Raw genomic sequence first — 24,714 nt, forward strand, 5'->3', positions numbered from 1 at the left:
TTCTCAGGGTTTGCTAATTTTCTTATGAGATAATAATAATAATTATTATTTTTTAAGATGTAGTCTCGCTCTGTCACCCAGGCTGGAGTGCAGTGGCGCAATCTCCTCTCACTGCAAGCTCCACTTCTCAGGTTCACGCCATAAAGGAATTACTATTTTTATGTCTTATTTTCTTTTACTCTTTCTCTGGAAACCATCAAATCTTGTGTAGATTCCCAGACCTAATAGCACAAGAATGCAGTGCTACATTTTCCTCAATTATTTCTTATGTGTTAACCTTGTTTCTCTAACAATACAATAAATACTATGAGGAAAGAGATGATATACTTTCTGTAGTATTCATGGTATTGGAAGCCATGAAAGGCATACAATGAAACTAAATTATGTTCAAATATCTGATACAGAGTCATTAAAAATATTGTCACTAATTTGTCTTATGTATTTTTCTTTAATTATCTCTTTATAATGCATAATGACTTTTGTTTATGACCTATGCATCATTTTTAGGAATTCTTTTCAAAGGGATTGTTCATTATCCATTTGAATATGTATCTGTGATACATGTATCATTTTCTTCTCTATAATTGTGAACATTGCAAACGGCTACACATAAATAAAATATATGGTTAAGAATACATGGAAATCAGGCTAGGCGCAGTGGCTCATGCCTGTAATCCCAGGACTTTGGGAGGCCAAGGCAGGCGGATCATTTGAGATCAGGAGTTCAAAAGCAGCCTGGCCAAGATGGTGAAACCCCATCTCTATTAAAAATACAAAAATTAGCTGGGGGTACTGGTGGGCGCCGGTAATCCCAGCTACTCGGGAGGCTGAGGCAAGAGAATCACTTGAGCCCAGGAGGCAGAGGTTGCAGTGAGCAGAGACCGTGCCACTACAATCCAGCCAGGAAGAGAGAGCGAGACTCCATCTTGAACAAAACAAAACAAAACAGAATATGTGGAAATCACATCCCCACCAAAATTATGCATCATTTATAAAAACATTTATGTATGTAATTCTGACTTCTTTAAAATATCAACAAAAATCTCAATAGAATGAAAAAAGAGAGTTTGAAAAATGAAATAATAAATGCTTTGGGTTGCTTCTGGGAAATACTAAATAATCAAATCCTGCCTTATGATTAATATGTTAAAATGTACTGCAGTAATGTTCATGTTACGGCAAAAATAAACTTAACTCATTTTTCTGTTTATTATTCATTATTTTTTTAAATAGCCTCACATCAACCATTGGATGTGTGCTGGAAGGTATTGTAGAAGGATATATAGTCACTATGTTTGAGGTCAGTTAAAATAAAATTGGTCCACAGATTAAAGCCTAATAGATACAAATGATAACAGTCAGTAGAAATATAAAAAGTAAAAAGTTTAATGTCTGACCCTTTCCCTTTTATATTAAAATATTTCCCTTCATGAGGGAATACCGGAATTACTAGATTGCAGTTTGGAAACTCATTCAAGCAAGAGATTGCAATTGGGGGCTGCAAAGATAAAAATTAGGTTACTCTCTTCCCTTCTCTCTCTTTGAGGCCACAAAGAATTTTGACTCAATTTCTCTTTGTGCCTCTGCTTTATTTCTACCATCCTGCTTCCCCACCCACATCTCCAGGGGCTTCCTCTGCTCCAATTGCATAAGCTTTGTCCTAGCTGCTCCAAAACAGTGTTATCTTGACCCTTGTGTTAGTAATGTTGATAACAATAATTATAATTGATATTTACTAAACTTTTATTGTGGCATTGAGGTAAGCACTATGTATTATTTAATTATGACACCTCCCCCATAAAGTAAGTGCTATTATTTTCTCCACTTTTCAAATGAGGTAACTGAGGCTGAGAGATGTTTAATAACTTGTGTAACATCACACAGCTAATAAACAATAGGGCCAGAACTCAAATCCAAAGTCTGGTTGATTGCAAAGTCCATACTATGCTGCTTCCAATTGCCACAGAGAAATGTATAAAATAGCAAGCTACAAATGAGTTCTGCCAGGGTCGAAGAACAGGAGGCTAGTGATGAAAATGTTGGGGGTAGGATGGGATATGTGGTTAAAAACTGTAGTCCAGCCGGGCACAGTGGCTCACACCTGTAATCCTAACAGTTTGGGAGGCCAAAGTGGGCATATCACCTGAGGTCAGGAGTTCAAGATCAGCCTGGTCAACATGGCAAAACCCTGCTTCTACTAAAAATACAAATATTAGCCGGGCATGGTGGCACACTACTTAGGAGTCTGAGGCAGAAGAATTTCTTGAACCCAAGAGACACAGGTTGCAGTGAGCCGAGATTGTGCCACTGCCCTCCAGCCTGGGCGGCAGAATGAGACTCTGTCTCAAAAAAAAGAAAAAATGAAAAACAAACAAAAACAGCAAAAAACTATGGTCCAAGTCTAGGTACTGCAATGAAAACAAACTTTAATTCTAAACTTCCTGGCAATGAAGTCAAAAAGGAATCATGGCCGGGCGTGGTGGCTCACGCCTATAATCCCAGCACTTTGGGAGGCCAAGGCAGGCGGATCACCTGAGGTCAGGAGTTCGAGACTAGCCTGCCAAACATGGTGAAACCCTGTCTCTACTAAAAATACAAAAAATTAGCTGGGCGTGATGCAGGCACCTGTAGTCCCAGCTACTCAGGAGGCTGATGCAGGAGAATAGCTTGAACCCAGGAGGCGGAGGTTGCGGTGAGCTGAGATCGTGCCACTGCATTCCAGCCTGGGTGACAAGAGTGAAACTCTGTCTAAAAAAAAAAAAAAAGAATCATAATTTTTTTTGAAGAGTAGCTCTATTTCATTGAAAAAAAAAGCATACTAAAAATTTCGTTTATTCAAACGCTTTTTATGTGAGCATGTACCATGCCTATTATTTTGAGGGGTAGTGGGGATATAAATAATAAGACCAAGTGTCCTGCTTTCCAAGAACTTACAGATTAAGCGAAAGATAGCTTTGTAAACAGACAATATGGATATAGTGTGATCAGGCAAGCATTGCTGTTCTGGGAACATGGAAGAGGAGGCCATCGGCCATCCTATAGCAATCAGGGAAGGTTTCAGGAACAGGTGATTCCTGAGTTGAATTATAAATGACCAACTACATTTTCCAGGCAAAGCATGAAGGAACAAGCTTTCAAAGTAGAAAAGCTTAGGTGGGAAGGCCTGGATTTAAGCATGTGGCTTATTCTAGAGTGTGGCAAAAGCAAGACGTGAGATGAGGATGAGGAAGCAGGCAGGAAGCAGATTATAAAGAGCTTTTCATGTAACCTGAAAAGCTTAAATTTTACCCTGAAAACATGGAAGAAGCCATTGGAAGGTCATAAGGGAATGACATAATCAGGTTTTTGCTTTAGAAAGCCGATTTTAGAAATGGATTAAAAAGAGTATGACCATAAAAATCCAGTTAGAAGTCTTTTGCACGGATCTAGGTAAGAAATAATGAGCTCAAACTCAGAAGATAGAAGGGTTTAGAGAAAGGGGTGGATGTGAGAGACATCAAGGAGGCAAAACTTAGAGACCAGATTGGTTGTGGGGGTGAGAGTGTGGACAGTGTTAATGCTTCCCAGGTAGTTGGAGATGCCATTCACTGAATTAATCAAAAGGGACAACAGATCCTGATGGGAGTGGGATCTTTAACACTGATTAACAGTGATCTCCATTTGTACCTGTCAGGCATGCAGTGCCTGTGGCACAACCATGTAGAGGTGTGCCATAGGCTCAGGAGTGAGGCCTGAGCCAAGATACACATTTAAGGGGCATCTGAAGCCATGTGAGTGATTCTGGGTGAGTCCAAACTGTCCTTCGTATAAGGAATACTGAAATACATGGTGGATAATATTGCCAAAAGTGCTTTACAGGTGATTTAAACTGTTGGTCACATTTATATTCTTAAATTCACCTTCAATAACAGATGGCAGTAGAACATTAAATCGTAGCTGTGTAAAGATATTTCTCCCAGGAGCAAAACTAATATAATTTAGATATGCAGTTTTCTAGGGAGATCTAAAAAGTATTTTAAAATACCTGACTTCCCATTAGAATCACTGCAAATGCTTCTGAAAAATTCCAAGCTGTGCTAATTCAGTTAGTCTGGGGAGGGTCCCAGATATGTGTGTATGTACATATACGTGTGTGTATGTACATATACACATGTGTGTATGTGTGTGTGTATTCTTCAAGTAATTCTATCACACAGCTAGAAATAAACGATTGGCGTGTCCCTAGACAATTCCTCCTGAATATCAGTTGTCTCAGCTGGGTTTTGAACAAGAGCTCTAAAGCAAACAATTCATGACTAGGTGAGTCATACACTTCAGATTCCAAGCATCTTGCTAGCAAAGATGATATTTTTGTATAAAAACTAAATAGCCTGCCATGAGTTTTTGCTTAACCAGATGGAAAATATCCCTCTTGTACATAAAAGTTCTGGAGTGCAGAGAAAAGGACCAAGACATCTTTTAAGAAGTAGCTTTGAACTCACTGAAATGCTAATATGGCAGAATTGATTCTTCAGGGTTGTGCCACATAAGACAGATGAGAGATGACTTTGACAGAGATATTTTGAAGGCAAATTCTCATATACACTATTTATAGATTACCTGTGAAATGGATTAAAACTCATTACATGTTTCAAACACTAAAATTATTCTGATTTTAATTTAACCTTTGATGATTCAGAAGACACATTAGGATCAGAATGTCATAAGGTTGGTATTAGGAACATCAGCTATTATATTGAAATTGCATGGCAGTGCTGGTTAAAAATATCTCTTAACAAAGTTTACTGCATGAAATTCCAGTGAGAGTTTTGCTTCTGGCCGTAAGGAACTAGCTTGCAGCAGATCAATTCTTCCACCAAGAACAAGTAGAAAAGCTGGATAAAATACACACACACACACACACACACACTGAAGGCCACCAGAAAGTTTCTAAGGTAGTCAGGACTTAGGGTTACAGATTATGAAGAAAAGGGAAGCACAAAGTGAATTCAGTGTTCTGCATTTTTTTCTCCTTGAGAGATTTGCTGATTCATAAATGGCATTAGTGAAGGGAATGAAAAGACAAGTGGAAAAGAGCTGTTAAGGCTGGGCGCGGTGGCTCATGCCTGTAATTCCAGCACTTTGAGAGGTCAAGACGGGTGGATCACTTGAGGTCAGGAGTTCAAGACCAGCCTGGCCAACATGGTGAAACCCCGTCTCTACAAAAAAATACAAAAATTAGCTGTGTGTGGTGGCACAAGCCTGTGCTACTCAGGAGGCTGAGGCACCAGAATTGCTTGAACTGGAAGGAGGAATTTGCAGTGAGCTGAGATCATGTTGTCACTGCACTCCAGCCTAGGGAACAGAGCAAGACTCTGGCTAAAAAAAAAAAAAGAGAAAGAAAGAAAGAAGCTGTTAAGGACCAGAGAATACAAGTAGAACTTTCAGCAGTTTAACAGGACTGAGAAGATAGCAATTAGAATTCAAGGCCAGCTAAGTAAAGAAGCCCTAGAAAACACCCAGACTTTCACTGACCCTGAAGGTCAGTGACTTATGAGTATGACTTATGAGTATGGTCAAATTGGAAATAGACCAGACCTTATGAGTTAGCTCAGTCCATGATTGGATTAAGGTGATTGTCTCCTCTCTAATTGCCTACCAGATGCTAAAGAAAATCCTTTTCAGATGTAGATATCATTTAGATTTGCAGCATCAATACAAAGTAAATACAAAGAAAACTACATTTAGGTACATCATAATAAGATTACTGAAAACCAAGGACAGAGAAAAATCTTAAAAACAGCTGCAATAAAAAAAGACACATTACCTTGAAAAGTACAACTATAAGACTTACCACTGACTTTCCAATAGGAGAGATAAAATCCAGGAGACAATGGAAAAATATTGGTAATGTGCTGAAAGAAAATAACTGCCAATCAGAATTCCTTAAGCTATAGGTGAGTACAGTGGAAGGAGAATGACATCATAAATGATGCTGGGCCAACTGGATACCTACAATGAAAAGAGTAAATTTTGACCCCTCCCTGCATACCATATATAAAAAAATCACTTCCAGGTGGGTTACAGATCTAAATGTCAAGGGGAAATATTTTCATGACTTTAAGTAAACACACCTTTCTTAAACAGAATACAGAATGCACTGTAAAGGAAACAATTGATTTACTGCATAAATTAAAATTAAGAACTTCCATTCATCAAAGGTACCATTAAGAGAGTGAGAGGATAAACCACGAAGTAGGTGGAGATATTTGCAATTAGTATGACTGAAAGGAACTCATATCCTGAAAATATAAAAAATTCTGTCAAGTCAATAGGAATGACCCCAAAGAAAAATGACTTAGTATATTCAATTGCAATTTCACAATCATGGATATCCAATGGCCCATCCTCCTATGGAAACATTGGTCATCATTAGGGAAATACAAAATAGGGACTCAATAATACAGCAACGACCACTCACCAGAATATACTATATATATATATATAATATATATGTATAAAATATACATATATAGGCAGTTATATATATATAGATGGTTGCAGCCTGGAGTGTAGTGGCGTGGTCTGCAACCTCTGCCTCCCAGGTTCAAGCAATTCTTGCCTCGGCCTCCCAAGTAGCTGGGATTACAGGCACCCGCCACCATGCCCAGGCAATTTTTTGTACTTTTTTTAGTAGAAACAGGGTTTCACCATCTTGGCCAGGCTGGTCTTGAACTCCTGACCTCATGATCCACCTGCCTTGGCCTCCCAAAGTGCTGGGATTACAGGCATGAGCCACCACACCCGGCTGAGAATATTTTTTAAAAGTTTTAAAGGGAGCAATGTCAATTTTTGACAAAATTATGAAGCCATGGAATTTTTACCTAGTTGGTGAAAATGTAGACTGTTTGGCAGTATAGGAGACATTGTTGGTGCCCTGCCTGTATCTTCTCAGCATTCACCACTTTCACGCACTCTAGCCCAACAGTTTCCAAAAGAAAAAATATTAGTGACTTTGTTTGAGGACTTCCTTTAGGTGCCAGTACTAGCTTGTCCGGCACATGGGGCAGACCAAAAGAGGTGGGGAGTTAATATCCCCTAGGAGATGGCCTCAATCAGTGACTGATGGATGTTAATAGGTAAATATCCTAGCCCCTCACCCTTCAGTTGGGACTACACTGAGGTATGTTATGTACTGCCTCCCAGAGTTTCCTAGTGGGGTTGAGTCTCAGTTGCCTGCAACAGGAATCTGTCTGATAATGATAGAGTGATTTCAGACTCACTTCTGCCAGAGGTCCAAGGAGTTTCATCAATTTCTCATGCTAATTTTTGGCTTAATATTCCTATGCCATAAAGATGGTATTAGTTCAGGACCCATATCCATATGTGGTGCAGGCATGGAGACTTTAATTTCTCGTAGACAACTGGCCTCCCTCCTCAGCTAAAGCCTTGGACAAACAGCAAGCTTCTGTTTGTTTCTGATGGACAAAGTTTTTTCACCCCCGTTTTATGAACAGGGCAGTTCTTCAGGCTCAAGGTTTCACACAAGGAATTCATTTCCAACCTCACACAAGCCCAAGCTCATGTCTTTTGTTCCCAGCCCCTGGCCTTCAGTGCCCACATCTGATCTGAAGCTCATTTGAGTCGTGGTATCATCTACTGATTACTGCTCTGTCTTAAATTTCTTTCTTCATTTTTGCCCCAGGGGATTTTCCTTTCTTTTTTTGAGCTCAACTACTATAGTAGATGCTGTCAGCCCCTGACTTTGCAGTACTAGCTCTACCTGCTAAAGGCTACCTATAACCTTCACCTCTGGCTTTCTGCCTGAGAGATTTGTGTTGGCTGTGGAGCACATCATCCTGCAGGCAAGCTAGAAATGCTGAAGAATATACCCTCTCACCATCCTAGTGTGTTTCCCAGACATTGATTGACGGGAATTTGGTAGAGGAATCCTTAGTTTCTTCACCTCTCAGCTGCAATAACTGAGACATGTTCTATTCAGCTCCAGTTACTCACAGTGGTAACTTGCTGGATAATACATCATTTAAGGGCTTTCTTTCATTTTCTATGTCTCCATTTTGACTTCCAGTGCATCCTGGAATCACTGCCTAAACAAACTATTGACATTCAAATCTTTGTCTTGGGACTGCTTCTTGAGCATAGGCAGCATCAACTATAGCAAATCATATGAATAACCTGTGACCCAGAAATTCCTCTGCTGAGTACATTTACAATGGAAATATATACAAATGTATGCTAAATAATGTGTACAAAAATATCTATAGGAGTATATTCATAATGCTCCAAGATAGAAACAACAGAAATGAACATCAAACATAAAATGATAAATAGATGGTGGTATAGTCACACAATGGAATGCTATACCTCAAAATGGGTGAGTAAAATGAACATAACAACGTAATAACATAAACATAAATAACAGCATAACAATGCAGATGAATCTTGCAATTATGTTGAGCAAAAGAAGTCAGACTCAAAAGTATACATTTGGATTCCTTGTATTGCAGTGTTGGTGCTCTATCATTACTGGGGCAATAAAATGCAACCCAGAGTATAAACTATTTAATAAGTGAAAAATGAAATAACTTATACTATAATAGGAAAAAATAAGAAAGAGCTAATTTGGGTTTTCTTCCCCTTAAACGTGATCTGAATTGTTAAGTGATCATGTTTGTGAATATATTTATTGTTTTACAATATTAGCCTTAAAATCCACGATATTCGCTTATTTACTGATGTGCTTTATAATGTTAATATCTTAGTGGCCTTTTTTCTCAGTATCTGATTAATTACAAGCATACAATGACATCCATGATTTGTAAGTGCCTCTCATTTTAATTGATGCAAATAAAAAAGTATGGCACAGGTTTTTCAAGTTTAACAAGCAGAAATTAATAAATGGATGGTTCACATTTTAAGTTATCAACATATCAAAAAGCAACCAGGGCAATTGCAGGTAACTTTTGGTTGAGATAATTGGTTTGCTGCTCCAAATTGAATCCTTTGGGGTCAACAATTTCTTCAGTAACCATATTAGCATATTTTAATACCTGTTGAATTTAGAGACTGACTAATATGCTTAGTAAATGGAATTGCTATTTAAAGTTATTAGCATATTCAATCTTCATCCTAGCTACAAGACACTGAAAGCATTATTAAAATCCCTTTGCAGTAACAGAATCTCTGTGAATGTCTAAGATCATTTTATTATGGAGCAAGCCAGAAAATATACTCCCTTCTTTTGAAGAGAACATTTTCCCTTTAGGCACGGGCTCCTAAGTGGGCCACCTGAGAGGTAGCTCATTGTGGGCTGTAGAATCACATTGCATGGGTTTGAATTCTGGGTCAATTACTCAGGAGTTGAGTAACCTTGGGCTAGTTAGTTAGGCTTTCTATGCCTCAGTTTCTTTGTCTGTAAAATCAGAATAATACCAGTACAAGTTATAGTGAGGCTTAAATAAATAACAATGCTCTTTGAACTGTGCCTGGCACTAATTAGGCACTTTCATTTATTCAACTAATATTTATTAAGCACCTACTATGTGCCAGGGACTATCTAGGTATTTGAATACATCAGTAAATAACGCAAAGATTCCTGTCATAATGGAGTTTATTTATCTTCTAGCTAGGGAGAAAAACAATAAACATAAAAGTGGTCAGGGTGGGTCTGAGAAGTGATGGCTTCTGGCAGTGGTGGCAGATGTTGACTGAATTTCTCTCGCTGGAAGAATTTCTACATTGGTGTGAGTAGGCTGGTCGCCAGAATCAGGCACAAGCCCTACGCCTGGCAATAATTCAAGGAGGAAGATCCTCTAGACATCTCCACACTTCACCAAGACGCTCCACTAAGTTACATGAGGGGAAGGATGGGAAGTCCACTTAAATGGGAAAGAAGAGATATGAGGTAAGAAAAAAAAAGAAAGTTCCTTGTTTCTTCTCCTCTGTGTATTCTAAATCCCTTCCCTATCTTTCCAAAATGTATTTCTAGCATACCTAGGGTATACATGTGTGTATGCAACCTGGTATGTGTTTGTGTGCCTGTGTATCTGTGTGAGTTTTAAGCAATGCCCACTGTTGGAGCTATGATGTATAGAGTCAGTTATAAATGAAATATATTAGCAATGCTTTCAGCAAATTACAGGAATAAGTTAGCCAAAGAGTTTGCAACAGTCTCCAGAGGGCATAGAAAAATTTAATTGCCTCTCCTTGCCTGTGCCTGGCTTTTGGAGAATAACATCAGCTGCTTTTTGAATAAGAAGCATGCCTCACTTCATGATTCTCCAGGTAACTGGCCAGTTTCCACTGCTGAATTGATTTTGTTCCAAGTTTTCTGTGCATTATTAAATAGTATGTGGTGACTAATTGTCTCCCAAGGTCTTTAAGGCTCACAGCCAAGATTGATTCTTCAATGCAAGTCAATGTGACTCTATTCCCTGTCTTGCCATGGCTCATGGCTACATTGTCTTTTTGTGTCTTAGGAGCCACACATCTGGTAACTGCTCCTTTCCTCTTTAGCCCTCCCTGACTGCATCTGTCCTTCTTCAGGAAGTTTTGGAAAGATTGCCAAAGGCACATGAATGCAAGCACCAAAACACTTCTGTTGTCTCAGCCATTTGCAAATAATTTAACAACGTACAAATTATTTAAAACCAATGTAGCCAGAGTTCTCAGAACCTCCAATCATACGTTAGTACTTGCTGCTATGCCAATGTGTGGGCATGTTTTTCCACTCCTCTGGGCACTTCACTGACTTTTTTCTATTATCGTCTACATCAAATTCATGTTTACCCAACCTAAATTGTGTGGACATTATCTTTCTTTCCTCTGGTTTTCATGATTCAGCCAGCAGAATTTCACTGAAGACACCTTTCCCTCACTGTGGTTCCTTCACCTTTTATTGGCTGCTCCACTTTCTGCACAATAGTTATTGAGCACCTACTATGTGCCAGATGTTCTTCCTTCCAAGACTCAGGCAACTCTTTAGGAATTATTAATCTTTTGATATCAATGAGGAAACTGAAGCATAAAGGAAGCAAGTTATTGGCCCAAGGCAACACAAATACCAAGTTGAAAGAGCAGAATTCTAATCTAGATCTGCTTCACAGCTCCTTTCCGTTCCCTGCCTGGCCTTTTCTGCCAAATGGCACCTTATTCTCAGAATATCCTTTATCATATATCCATAGGCTGCCTCCATTTGTTTTTTCTAGATCTCTAGACTCAAATCTGCCAAAGAGTCTTCTAGCCTATCTCAGCCATATTTGTGAGTGGAAAAAATACTTAAACAGCCTTACAGTTGCAACAGCAATAAACTCCCCTCTAGTGAAAATTCTAGTATATCTTGATGTGGCCACATAGATAGTGTTTACTAGAGAGAGGGCACCTAGCTTAGTCAGATCTCAAGAACTGGATCCTCTCCTTTATGTCAGGTCAAAACTAGCTTTGCACTCCCTGGGGTGCAGGAGAAAGACAAGTCTTCCTTTATTTCCTAAGGCAGTGTCTTAGGACTTTAATTGTGTTGAAGGACAAGAGCGAAGGGGTGGGGGGGCATTTATACCAGTGGGAGGTTTTGACACCGATGTCTTTAGATGAAGGAAACCCAGAGAGCCAGAAATCTAATTTTCTATCTTCTACAGGTTGACAAAGCACAACTTTCTGTTTGTTTGTTTTTTTGTTTTTTGTTTTGAGAGGCTGTTTGTTTGTTTTGAGGCCGGAGTGCAGTGGCACAATCTTGGCTCACTGCAGCCTCTGCCTCCCAGGTTCAAGCAATTCTTCTTCCTCAGCCTCCGGACGAACTGGGACTACAGGCATGTGCCGCCACACCCAGCTAATTTTTGTATTTTTAGAAGAGACAGGGTTTCACCATGTTGGTCTTGATCTCCTGACTTTGTGATCCACCCGCCTCGGCCTCCCAAAGTGCTGGGATTACAGGTGTGAGCCACCACACCTGGCCTGACAAAGCACAGCTTTCATTTTAAAAGTTTTAGGCTGGGCGCGGTGGCTCAAGTCTGTAATCCCAGCACTTTGGGAGGCTGAGGCAGGTGGATCATGAGGTCAGGAGATCGAGACCATCCTGGCTAACAAGATGAAACCCCGTCTCTACTAAAAATCCAGAAAATTAGCTGGGCATGGTGGTGGGCGCCTGTAGTCCCAGCTACTTGCGAGGCTGAGGCAGGAGAATGGCATGAACCCAGGAGGCGGAGTTTGCAGTAAGCTGAGATTGCGCCACTGCACTCCAGCCTGGGCAACAGAGTGAGACTCCGTCTCAAAAATAAATAAATAAATAAATAAAATAAAAAATAACAAAATAAAAAATAAAAGTTTTGGTGGGAGCAGGTCTTTTTGTGTGGTATATGTATATGGGGGTGGGGTGTGTGTGTGTGTGTGTGAGAGAGAGAGAGAGAATGAATTAATGAATTAACGTATGTATGTCTGTAGCAGAAGTCCTCTTTCCCAGAGTGTGTAATTTGTGTAAGTCCAGTTATAATTGGCTAAACAGGCCAGATCTGCAGTACCTATCTGTCTTAGTTTGCTCAGGCTGCTGTAACAAAAATGCCAAAGACTGGATGGCTTAAACAAGAGGAAATTATTTGTCATAGTTCTGGAGGCTGGGAAGTCTAAGATCAGGGGTCCAGAATGGTCAGGTTCTGGTGAAGGTCTTCTTTCCGGAATACAGATGGCCATCTTCTCATTGTGTGCTCACATGGTGGAAAGAGAAAGAGAGCAAGCACTTTCTCTAGTGTCTCTTATTATAACAGCACTAATCCCATCATAAGGGTTCCACCTTCATGACCTAATTACCTCCCAAATGCACCATCTCTAAATATCATTACATTGGACATCAGGGTTTCAACATGTAAACTTGGGGGGAACACAAACATTCAGTCCACTATCTCTCCACTCATGCTCTTTCCATATTCTGTTGACCCAGAGGATTCAGACCCTTATTTTCAAAGCTCCGTATATTCCTTCATGTTCCGGCTGACTGCCTTCTACTTGAGTGACCCACCACCCTTTCTCTTCCTAGCTCCATTTTCTTCCTTTTACGTGTACAAATCCTCCCTATCTTGAAAATGTCTTTATAGATTGAGTTTGAGTCCTAACTATGCATGCGGGGCTTCAGGAAAGTCCCTACCCTGCTGAAACAGGAACTTGTGTTTTACAGTTCCTAGGGTCTTTTGTTGCTGATTGGCTGAAAGTTAGGTAAGCTAGAGCTTCAGTAAGGGGCTTTTGTTCTTCTCCTCTAGACCAGATCACAACAGGAAGCCAGACAGCCTGTTTCAGTGGGGTTATCAGTAAAGAGATTTCTGACTTTTCTTATTTTTTTTTTTGCTTTTTAAACACTTGCATATTTTTCTCTATATACCTCAGGAAATTATGGAATGATGAAACCTCAGAGTAGAAGAGATCTAGAGAGTAACTGGTTGTACAGCCCATATCAATCTTTTAGTTTTCTTTCCATCACTTTGTTACCTGACTTCCCAATCTCAACTTCATTATTCATAGCCTCCTCCTTTACATTTTCACCTTGAGCATTAGATTGCAGCAGGGATACATTTATGTTTCTTGTTTTGACTAGAGAACACCCCAAGGCTGGCCCACAAGGAGTTGCAGATCCCTGGGGAATGGCCACCTGCGAGTGGTCAGCCTGCTCACTCAGCTACCTGTTGTGGATAAAAGCCCCATCAGTGTCAACTGCTGTGCTCAGAGCCCTGCCAGTGTTAATCCAAAATGAAACCATCCTTGATCGTGCAACCATGTTTCCTAATGCAAAACAGCATGGGCTCAGGCCAGCTCAAAAGGAGTCCTTTTACCCAAATGCAAAGGAAAAGGGTTTGGGTGACAACCATGTGAGTCAATAATTTTATGTTGCCTTGTAATCCTGCAGCTATTGGCATAAAATTGTTTGGCCTTTTAAAAGTCCTGATTATCGGTTCCTTAGCTTGACTGCTGACAACTGCTGAACTCCTTTCTCTACAAATGCCTCGAGCTTACTTCTGCCTATGTTCAACTTTATGCTTTCATTTGTTTGTTTCCTTTTATCCCCATGAAACCAACAGGCCAAATCTCCTCATGTTGTCTTTAGGCCTAGTTTCCAAAGAAGGCAAGTTCTTGCCAAAACCTACAGTTCATACTACGCACACAATACACACACATACACACAGAGAGAGAGCAAGAGACAGAGAGACCGAGAGAGAGAGAGTGAGAGGGCGCACGCGAGAGAGTGAGAGAGCACAATTCCAAAAGTACACCTTTCTTCGAAGGCAAAATTACCTTTGTGTCCACTTGCTCCTGCAGACTCTCCCATCTGCCTGCATCTTTTTTCTGTACCCCATTCATCCTGATCCTCTTGGTGTTTTATTATTAGAGATATACTTAGAGCCCTTCCGGGGGGGACTCCAGATTCTTTTCAGGGCTTTTCAAAGCCTAGATTCTAGGAGTCTACAGTAGTTTCCCTTTCTGGCCTCCCCAGGTGACCAGCAGCCCAGTGACACTAACCAGATTTCCTGTCCTCCTGGTGCATTTATCAGAATCCCTGTCAGTTTCATTCAGGTGCTGAGCACGAGGTAACACTGTAAAGAATAGCTGTTAACCAGTTCTCTCTGACCTCTGTTGGCCCTAACTGACCCCAGAGCACAGCCCATAGAGATGCATTGTGCAGAACTAGCATGTTCATATGTCATTCTCTCAGGGGAGGCTTTCCTTTCAGCCAGGAAACAATCATCTTTGTCATCTTTTTAAATGTACACGGTGGCTTTCCCATACACATATTCCTGTGTAGCATGTGTATTTTAACCACCATCAGAACTATAATAATATACAGTTACAGAGCACTCTGCATCCAGGAGTCTCACTGCATTTTATAAACAGTAACTAATTGAGAGGAACTGCTGTGTACTTATTTAATAATACAGTTGTATCCTCTGTTTTAACAAAATGTTCAGTTCTTAACTGTTTATTGTCAAAGTAATTTCCTTCACATAATACAAATTAATGAGGAGAGAAAAAAGCAAATTTGTTTTTCATTAGTTACTAATTTGAGGATTTCCAAGCTGATTAATCAGAGCCTTTCCAGCCCATCCTTCCCACAACCCCTGCTTCTACATACTCAACAGATCAAACATTTTTCTTCCTAAGAATCTCATTTGCAGTTAAATATTTGTTTTGATTCCTTAAGCTATACTAATTTTACGTTGGCTTACATAGCTGCATTTTTTATAATTCTCTTTTTTCCTTCTCTCACATAACTCACATGCACATGATACCAGGACATACACACCCTTTCTTGGCCATTTCTCTAGCAACTCCTCTTTTTCATCTAATCTCTCAAAATTATGCTTGCCTTTTTTTTCTTTCTTTCTACCCTGGAATTTAACTCAGTGTCCTCAAGGGAGATATCTTTCAATTTGGAGTTATCTCCAAACATACACACACAGACAGAGATGGTAGATTTCTGCTGCTAGGAAGATTATTAACTGCTTGTACAACTTTATCACATGATTTTTTTGTGTGTTCTGACAGTTGCTTGTAAAATTCATATTTTACCTCAAGTTTTTCAACAGAGTTTCTATCATCATCACGTGTATTCTCCCTTATTGGACTCACAGGCAAAACCCAATTATTAATTGTGAAATAAAAGACTTTTCAGCAGAGACAGATTGCTCTGTTTGCATAGGAACTTCCCAGCAAGCCCATCGTCACGGTCTTGCAACCTGTGCAGTCTCACAGGGCCTGTGCTTAGAAGGGCCCCAAGCTTGATGTAAAGCTCTGTTGTTGTGATCTTGAAATTCTTAATAATTTTTTAAACAGGAATCTCTGCGTTTTTGTTTTGCACCAGGACCCACAAGTTATGTAGTCAGTCTTGCTTCCCTGGTGATGTTTGCTTCTTCCTTCCAAACCAAATACAGTACTGATATTTGTAGGTCCTGGAACCCCATGTAGTCAAAGGGATTGGACTGGTTCCTTGATGTGTATTATTGAGGTGGAGGGTGCAATAGGCTTCTCTCATCAGCAGAAACTTTCCACCACCCTGTTCACCTCCACTGAATCTCCTTTGAGTCTCTTAGGTCATTTGGTGACCTCCACTCCAACACATTTTTCTCCCCGGTCTTAGACCTCTGTTTTTCTTCTCTCAGCATTCCTAATCTGAACTTTGTCTCTCCCTCTTCTATCTCAAGTAATTTATCCTCAGATGATTGGGGGGGTGGCACAACCCAATAATTCAATGGTAGAGACACTAAAATTAATATCCAAAAACCTTTGGCCCTGAAGCCTGAGTTCAAATGTTCAACACAGCCGAAAAGAAATCTTCTGACAGTGACTAAAATGATGCCTAGAAGAAGCAACCACCAAGAGGTGAGCTATGGGAGAAATAAAGAATCAGCCCTTTAAAAGAAAGCAATTCAATGATAGAGAATAAACAGAGATAAAAATAATACTGGGTCATTGGTTGGGCGCAGTGATTGACACTTGTAATCCCAGCACTTTGGGAAGCCATGGCAGGCGGATTTCTTTGGCTCAGGAGTTTGAGACCAGCCTGGGCAATGTGGCAAAACCCTGTCTCTAAAAAAAAAAAAAAAAAAATCAGCCGTGCATGGTGGTGTGTGCCTGTACTTGCAGCTACTTAGGAGGCTGAGGTGGGAAGATAGCTTGAGCTCTGAAGGTCAAGGCTGCAGCGAGCCATGATTGTGTCAATGTGCTCCAGTCTGGGCAACAGAGCAATACCTGTCTCACAAAAAAGAAAATAACTGGGTCTAAGGAAAAGACACATATTCATTGCTTATGAAGATATATGCAAATAAATATGCAAAATGAAGTGAAAGGAAAGGGGAAAAGTCTCCTAATGAGTATAAAACTGATTGAATGTCAGCTGTCATCTCTTACTTAAGGGTCCATTGTAAAGGAAAATTGAGACTATACTGGAAAACAAATGTGACAAGAACTGAACCACATCTTTCTCTTTTAAACATACATATACACACACAACAGCAATGACAATATTGTTTTACCTGGCTCATTCTGTTGGTCAAGGGTCTTTATTGTTTTTCTTAGGTGCTATTATTTGTTAATATATCTAGTACTTGATGTGTATTTTCAAAATACTAGATTAATTCATGACCTTTCTTTTTGGCACCTCTATGTTCCACATTGATGATGACATTCAATGCAGATGCAGTAAGATTTGAAGAGTAACAGCTTGGAGCAGACTGCTTGGATTCAAATGGCCATTTTGCTGTTACCAGCTCTGTAAGCCTGGATGCATGTCTGAACTTCTATATGCCTCAGTTGCTCTATCTGTAGAAAGGTTGTTGTGAGGATTAAATGGGTTAGTATGCTCAAAACACTAGAGTGCCTGGCACATCCTAAATACTCAATAAATGTCAGCTATTATGATTATTGTTGACTTCCCTGTCTGCCTTGTGAGAAAGCAGAGCTGGTGCAGTGTGTGGTGAGGGACTGCTTTCTGGGGCTAGAGCCACATTTTCTGCTCAAGGCAAGGGCCATTTTTTTCCCAGGGTTCTGCAGCATCCTCACCTCCCATGGCAGGAGCAAAGCTTGACTAGAACATACAGCTCAGGGCCCTCTTCCCAACCTCTTTCACCTTCCAGGCAAAGGTGATATATTCCATGCTTATTTTCTGAAGAGATTTGTCAGAAAGAATGTTTCTCACCATTCACGTCTAGAGAAGACTACAGAAGACTACAGAAGACTACAGAGAAGACTACAGTGTGCATAATGTTATTTCCAGGTGTTGATAAAGTTGGTGCAGTGACGAATGAGACAGCTAGATGAGGATGATATACCCAATGCATAAGTAAAAACAAAACATATTACACTTTGGGAAAACCTTTCTCGGAAGTCGGTAGGATCAAATGGTGGAAATTCTAACATAACTGATAAGACTACAGCACCTAAAGAAAGGCAGTCACCTTTCTCTCCACATCTCTGCAGCCCCTACAAAGCAATCAAATCAAACCAATCATACGATAAAATATTTAGAACATATTATATTTTGGTTTAACCTGCTAACACAATGATAGACCTTGGCATTTTCCACTGCTCAGAGTTTCTTTGTGAGAAGAATTCACCCCATTAGGTGACAGCTGTCGCTGTCCTTGGTACTAAAAAACATTCACGCTCTCTCCCTTTTTTTCTAATGCAAACTAGGAATATTTGTGACTTGCTTTCATAGTGTCTAAAGCACTTGGGTTTTTAATTGATTATTTTTTAGAACAGCCAAGCTTTCCATTGGAGAATTCTTTGAATTTTCAAACAAAGCCCCGTGCCACAGAAACCCTGCAGAGTCATGGAAAAAAAGCAATATTATATCCCAATGAAAGCATTTGGTTTCAGGAGCAGCCATGCTAACATTCATCAACGTCCTTCACTGCCCCCAGTAGTTGCACTGAAGTGAACTCCTGCTGGATGAGATTGTCATGGTCTCTGACCTTCCACTTCTCTCCCCACACATGTTTCAGATTCTCAGACTGCACTTACTGACCAAAGTCGGACAGCCCCCAAAGAAGAAGCCAAATTATCAGAAGGATAGGTGCCTGGATAGGAGGCAAAACGAAAGACAAACGACCTTTATGTCCCAAACTGATGTCTTTAGCAGCTTCCGTCAAACAGGGCCATGTGAGAACATCAGGAAGATTATCACAGTACGGTAGAATCCTCTAACCCACCTCTGCTCCCTGAACACGGTGCATTGTCAACAGTTGAATTGCCAATTGCTTAATCTAAGCTTTTTGAGTGCTTTTTACTGGTCAAAAAAATAATAACAGGTTAAAAGAATGGTTTCCAATCCCTACATTTACTCACATCACAGCTGGTGACACTTTCATTCATTTGGGTGCAGTAGCCCATGAGGATAAAGGGACAATGGAGATATAACAGGCTAGTAGTATATTTAACCCAACACACTGTGACACTAATGGAACACATCACAGACATGGTAATATTAAACTATTTGCATTAACTCTCCCTTGTTGCTGGAAATCATGCTGTGACATGTGTCATATTTAATGAGAAGATAACCTTAAATACTGCATTTTGACACAAACATGTTTTACTACCAACAAAAAATCCCATAAAAACAAGTGCTTCTACATAGATTGCTCTTGCATACACTGACTTAAGGTAAGGAGATGACAAAAGCTGCCTAATTAGCAAGATGTTTTGAAGCTAATACTCAGGAGTGCTTATGCTTCTGATTTCCATTTGTAAATATTTTCATTTTCCCCCAACTGTAATGAAATCTGAAGCTAGTCACACTTTTGATTGGCTTTAGTTTTTGTTTTTTTTGCCTGGTAGGGGCAGGGAGTGGCGAGTAGAATTTCCCTGTATCTAGTGTGAAGATAAAATATTTAGTGTAGAAATTGTATATACCTTCACAGTATCCATTCTGTCAGTATTTCATTGATGTTAAAGGATTTAAAGGGTTTGATCTCCTTTCATATAAGGAAGACTGGGGATGGGGCCCATTGGGGTCTAGCTAACAGAATGCTGCTTATTCTCACTTGAGGGTTTCAAGGTGATGAAAAATTTCCAGAACCTGTGCCCAAATGGATTATAGTCAGAATTAAGCAAAACAGTTGGAGACAATATATTAATTTTTTTAAAAAGCCTAAATTTAAAAAAAGCCAATACGCAAAACCAAACATTTCAAGAACCAAAGGGATTCAATAAGAGAAAAGATTTCAAGCAGTGGAAAGAAGGTGAGCTATGTGAATTTTCTTATTTGGGATTTGATTCTCACTCTTGCTCTTTTAGAATACCCATGGTCCCTGGACTGGATATGTTGAGGGGCCCATTCCATGTGGACAACATAACTTCTTTTCATACATGGGCTTTGTTATTGTTACATGGCACCCAGATATCTCACAGCATGCTGCATTTGGACATGGTTTTACCCCATGGAAAACTTAGAGTATAAAAATATGGATCAATAAAGAAAAGATGCTTAATTTCTGTTATGGGCATAGAATTCTTTAGTAGATATTTGATCTTTCACCTGTTGCTATGGTCTGAATGTCTCCTCCACTGGTTTTACACTATTCAACGACTTGACATCCCCAGTGGAAACAAATCTGAAAGGACTCAAAAGTGTTTTTTTCCTCTCCCACATCCAGAGCAATCAAGATCTCTAGTGAAACATAAGCCCTGCAGACGATGAGTTCACAAATTAAAAAATTACAAACTGCACAAGGAAATGAATCACCATGAAGAAGAATCAAGACATACAAATAAGACAAAATTAGCTACCCAAATCTGAACATAATAAATTTAAGACTGTGTAGATTTTGAAAAAACTAAATAGAACCTCTAGACATAAGAACAAGAGAGATTAAAATTTAAAATGCTAAAAGGGGTAAGTTTTAGTGTGATAAGAGCTTACATATCAGAAAGAAGCATGTTTTTATTTTATATAAAGATTATAAATATTATGAGAATAAGGGAATTGTATGCAATATTTATTAATGCCCACTAGGAAGATCTGTATTAAGTTCTGAAGATACAAAAATCAATTAAGACCTATCCAGTCCCTGACTTTGTGGAGCAAGGTCTAGAACAGACCAACAATAGTGCAATAAAAAGCAATAAAATGTTGTAGATGAATAGGGCACAGGGAGGGTATAGACAGGGAAGTGATCAAGCCTATCTAATGGGGTCAGGCAGAAGGCAGTCAGAAAAAGCTTTATAGAGTTTAAGGTTGAAACTGCCTTTGCAAAAATTATAACAGAAAATTATGACTGTGAAAGAGATCTGACATAACCAACTCCATCTTGCTTCTAACCTCCAACCTGTCTTTGTTCATTCCTTGGCATAGGCCAAACTAACTTTGTTTGTAGTTAAACTTAGTTTATAGTTAAACTTTGAAACAAAGATGATAACAGCCCTTTTCCAAAACAAACCCCCTTCTTGGCTAGGGACTAGACTGCCTTGCAGGAGTAACAAATTATCCACAAGATTAGAAATTATGGTTTAGGAGTCAGGCAGCCTGAAACCACAAGGTTGTGAACCTCCACAATTGCTCCTATGGATAATGTCGTTATTGTAAAACCTAAGATTGATGCTCAAGATATTTTTCAGACCCTGCACTTGATGAATCAGCTGGCACCGCCCAGATTGATAAACTGGCTCATCTAGTCCAGTGGCCCCACCCAGGAACTGACTTAGCACAAAAGGAAAGCTTCAACTCCCTATGATTTCATCTCTGACCCAACCAATCAGCACTCCCCTATTCCTGACCTGCTACCCACCAAATTATCCTTAAAAACCTCAATGCCTGAATTTTCAAGGAGACTGATTTGAGTAATGATAAAACTTCAGTCTCCCATACAGCTGGCTGTGTGTGAATTAAACTCTTTCTCTATTGCAATTGCCCTGTCTTGAGAAATCAGCTCTGTCTAGGCAGTGGGCAAGGAGAACCTGTTAGGCAGTTACAAGATGCTTGAGTCTTGAAAGATAAGTAGATGTTTTCTAGACCAAAAATGAGGGAAAAAACATTAAAAGTAAAAAACGCATGGTACAGCACCATGGTATGGCTGGGCCACTGGGTGTAAGCGTGAAGGAGAGTTGAGAAGTAAACAGGGGCAGATCATGGACAACATATAGTAATTTTTACTAGGATGTATACAGGAAGCACAGTGATACAGTACTTAAGAACCTGGAGTCAGACTGCCTGGGTTAAATCTTGGATCTGTAACCTACCAGTAATGGGACCTGTCTCAAGTTACTTCATTTCCCTGGATCTCAGTTTCTTCAATTGTGAAACAGGGAACAATGCTACAAATCTTCAGAAGATTGTTGTGATACTAAATGAGACTATGGCTGTCAAAACTTGCCTAATTTCTAGTATGTTTTAAGTGCTTAATGATCATTAGTTCTTGTTATTATAACTGCCATTCTTATTAAGAAAAATATGATTTTAAGAAAGATGGAAGCAGACAGCAGAGTAATCAATATTACAACATTTATTCATTTAACAAATAAATATTGGAGACACCATAGAAGTAACTGGGGTTATTGTAGTGAACAAGATGGATTCAATTCCTGCCCTCAAGAAACTTAACATTCTGAAGGAGAAGACAAATATTAAACCACTAATTATCATCTTACAGTTCTGACGGATGTTAGCTAAAATGGTAGAGAAATACATTATCTTGATCAGCAGCACCTAGAAACTTTGTTACAAACGCTAATTATCAGTTCCTATTCCAGAGCTACTGAATTGAAAACTCTGGGTTTGGGGATTCACAATCTGTGTTTTAACAAACACTCAAGATGATTCCAATGCAAGTGAATGCTTAAGAAGCACTGTGTGAAGCTTTTACTGTTCAATTTAATGGAAAGAGCTCTTCACTGTAGTTTAAAACACCCTAACAGAACCTGGAATGGAACTGCCGAGAATTACTAGGCTCCAGGTATTCTTATTGTGCCTTCAGATTTTCATGGGTTTCTCTGAGGACTAATTTAGGTTTAAAAAGACTGTTTCTTAAACCGAATCTTGATAAAAATCTTCAGAAAGAAACCAATAGCTAATTATAGTCTGTTTGGTTTCCCCTCTTCATTACCCCCTGTGGAAATTGAATATAGGCCTGCTGTCTCTAGCTCGGGGCTCCACAGTCACCCAACTGCTAAATGAGGCTTTCTAACCAGGAGTGGAAGTGAGGGTCAGCTGTACACCCAGGCTAACATTACCAAGAATACAGCCAATGGATTGTAGCTCAGTGGTAGATCACAGAGTACCTTTTAAAGAAAGTAGGTCCAGGCCAGGTTTGGTGGCTCACGCCTGTAATCCCAGCACTTTGGGAGGCCAAGGTGGGTGGATCATGAGGTCAAGAGATAAAGATCATCCTGGCCAACATGGTGAAACCCTGTCTATATTCAAAATACAAAAATTAGCTGTGTATGGTGGTGTGTGCCTGTAATCCAAGCTACTCCAGAGGCTGAGGCAGGAAAATGGCTTGAACCCAGGAGGTGGAGATTGCAGTGAGCCGAGATCATGCCACTGCACACCAGCCTGGCAACAGAGTGAGACTCCATCTAAAAAAAAAAAAGCAGGTCCAGTTAACTGCAGGGCTTTTAATTTGTGATGGGGCATACAAATTGGGACAATACTATTACTAGAAAAGGGTCCCCATCCAGATTCCAAGAGAAGGTTCTTGGATCTTACACAAGAAAGAATTCGGAGCTGTTATAAATAAATTTTTGGTGCTGCAAAAGAAATAGCACTCAAACATAAATTTAATTTTTTCAGCAAGGCAATTTTTACTTCTATAGAAGTGTGTGACTCACAGATGTAGTAATGGCAAGACCACACCTGAACAAGGGAGGGGAAGACGTTCTTATTCCTGATGCAGGTAGCCTCTACTGCTCTGTCGTTGCCCTATTGGCTAGGGTTGGACCGCACAGTCTAAGCTAATTCTGATTGGTTATTTTAAAGGGATCAGGGGCACGAGCTGGAGTCGTGGGGTGAGTAGTTTGGCGGGAAGGACGGTTACAGAACAGGTGACTCAGGATGATTCAGGTCAGAGCAGGTGACTGGGATGAGTCAGGACAGACCAAGTGACTAGGGAACAGATGTGAACTACTGATTAGAACTGGTGGGAAAGTTGTTTACTGAAACAAGAAGTAAGGAGGTGAAGAGAACCAGGAAGTTAAACTTTATAATGGAGAACAAAGAATAAGAGAGCTGAACATACTAACAAACTGATTCTTTGAAGAGCAACATGGAGTTCACTATATTTAACAGGGCGAGTCCATACAGTAAAATAAAAGCAAGTTTATTAGAGAAGTAAAGAAACAAGAGACTGGCTAGTCCATAGTCAGAGCAGTGGCACTGGCTGCTCAATTGAGTATATGTATGCTTATTTCTTGATTATGTGCTAAACAAGGGATGGCGTATTCATGAGTTTTCTAGGAAAGGAACAGGGATTTCCTGGAACTGAGGGTTCCTCCCCTTTTTAGACAATGTAGGGATGTAGGATAACTTCAGGTTGCTGCCATGGCATTTGCAAAGTGTCATGGTGCTGGTAGGATTGTCTTTTTGTATGTAAATGCATTATAATTATAGTATAATGAACAATGAGAATGGCCAGAAGTCACTTTCATTGCCATCTTGTATTTTTGTGGGTTTTGTTTATCCTGTTTTATCAGCAGGGTCATTGTGACCTGTATCTTGTGCTGACTTCCTATCTCATCCTGTGACTAAGAATGCCTAATCTCCTGGAAATACAGCCCATCAGGTCTCAGCCTCATTTTACCCAGCCCCAGCTCAAGATGGAGTCGTTCTGGTTTAAACGCCTCCGACAATACCACCGGTGGTTTTTCTCTTTGAGTCTCCTTCAGAGTAATACTCAACTTTTATCTTAAATGTATCTTGAAAAAATCATTCATGAAAATCCATTCCAAGGGATGCCAGATGATTAACCTGCCCAGAGCTGCCACAGGTCCAGTTCAGGCCAGTGCAGACGACAGCTGTATGTCACAGCATGTTGAGAGATAGATAGCCTGTTGCTGTGTTCTTCACTCTCCGAGATGGCCCTTCTCAAACAAGAGGAAAGCAGCTGACCTCACTAAAGTTTAACAGCTGTTACAGGTAAAGGCAGCATCCTTGAGGCTGAAGCTAGTGTAGAGGTAACTTTCATTCCCAAAGCTTGTTTGTAAGGAGGAAGTTATTGTTTGGAGGAAGTTTTCCTATAGACATCTTTT

This window comes from Pongo abelii, chromosome 5 (genome assembly GCF_028885655.2).
Source record: "Pongo abelii isolate AG06213 chromosome 5, NHGRI_mPonAbe1-v2.0_pri, whole genome shotgun sequence".
Classification (NCBI taxonomy): domain Eukaryota; kingdom Metazoa; phylum Chordata; class Mammalia; order Primates; family Hominidae; genus Pongo; species Pongo abelii.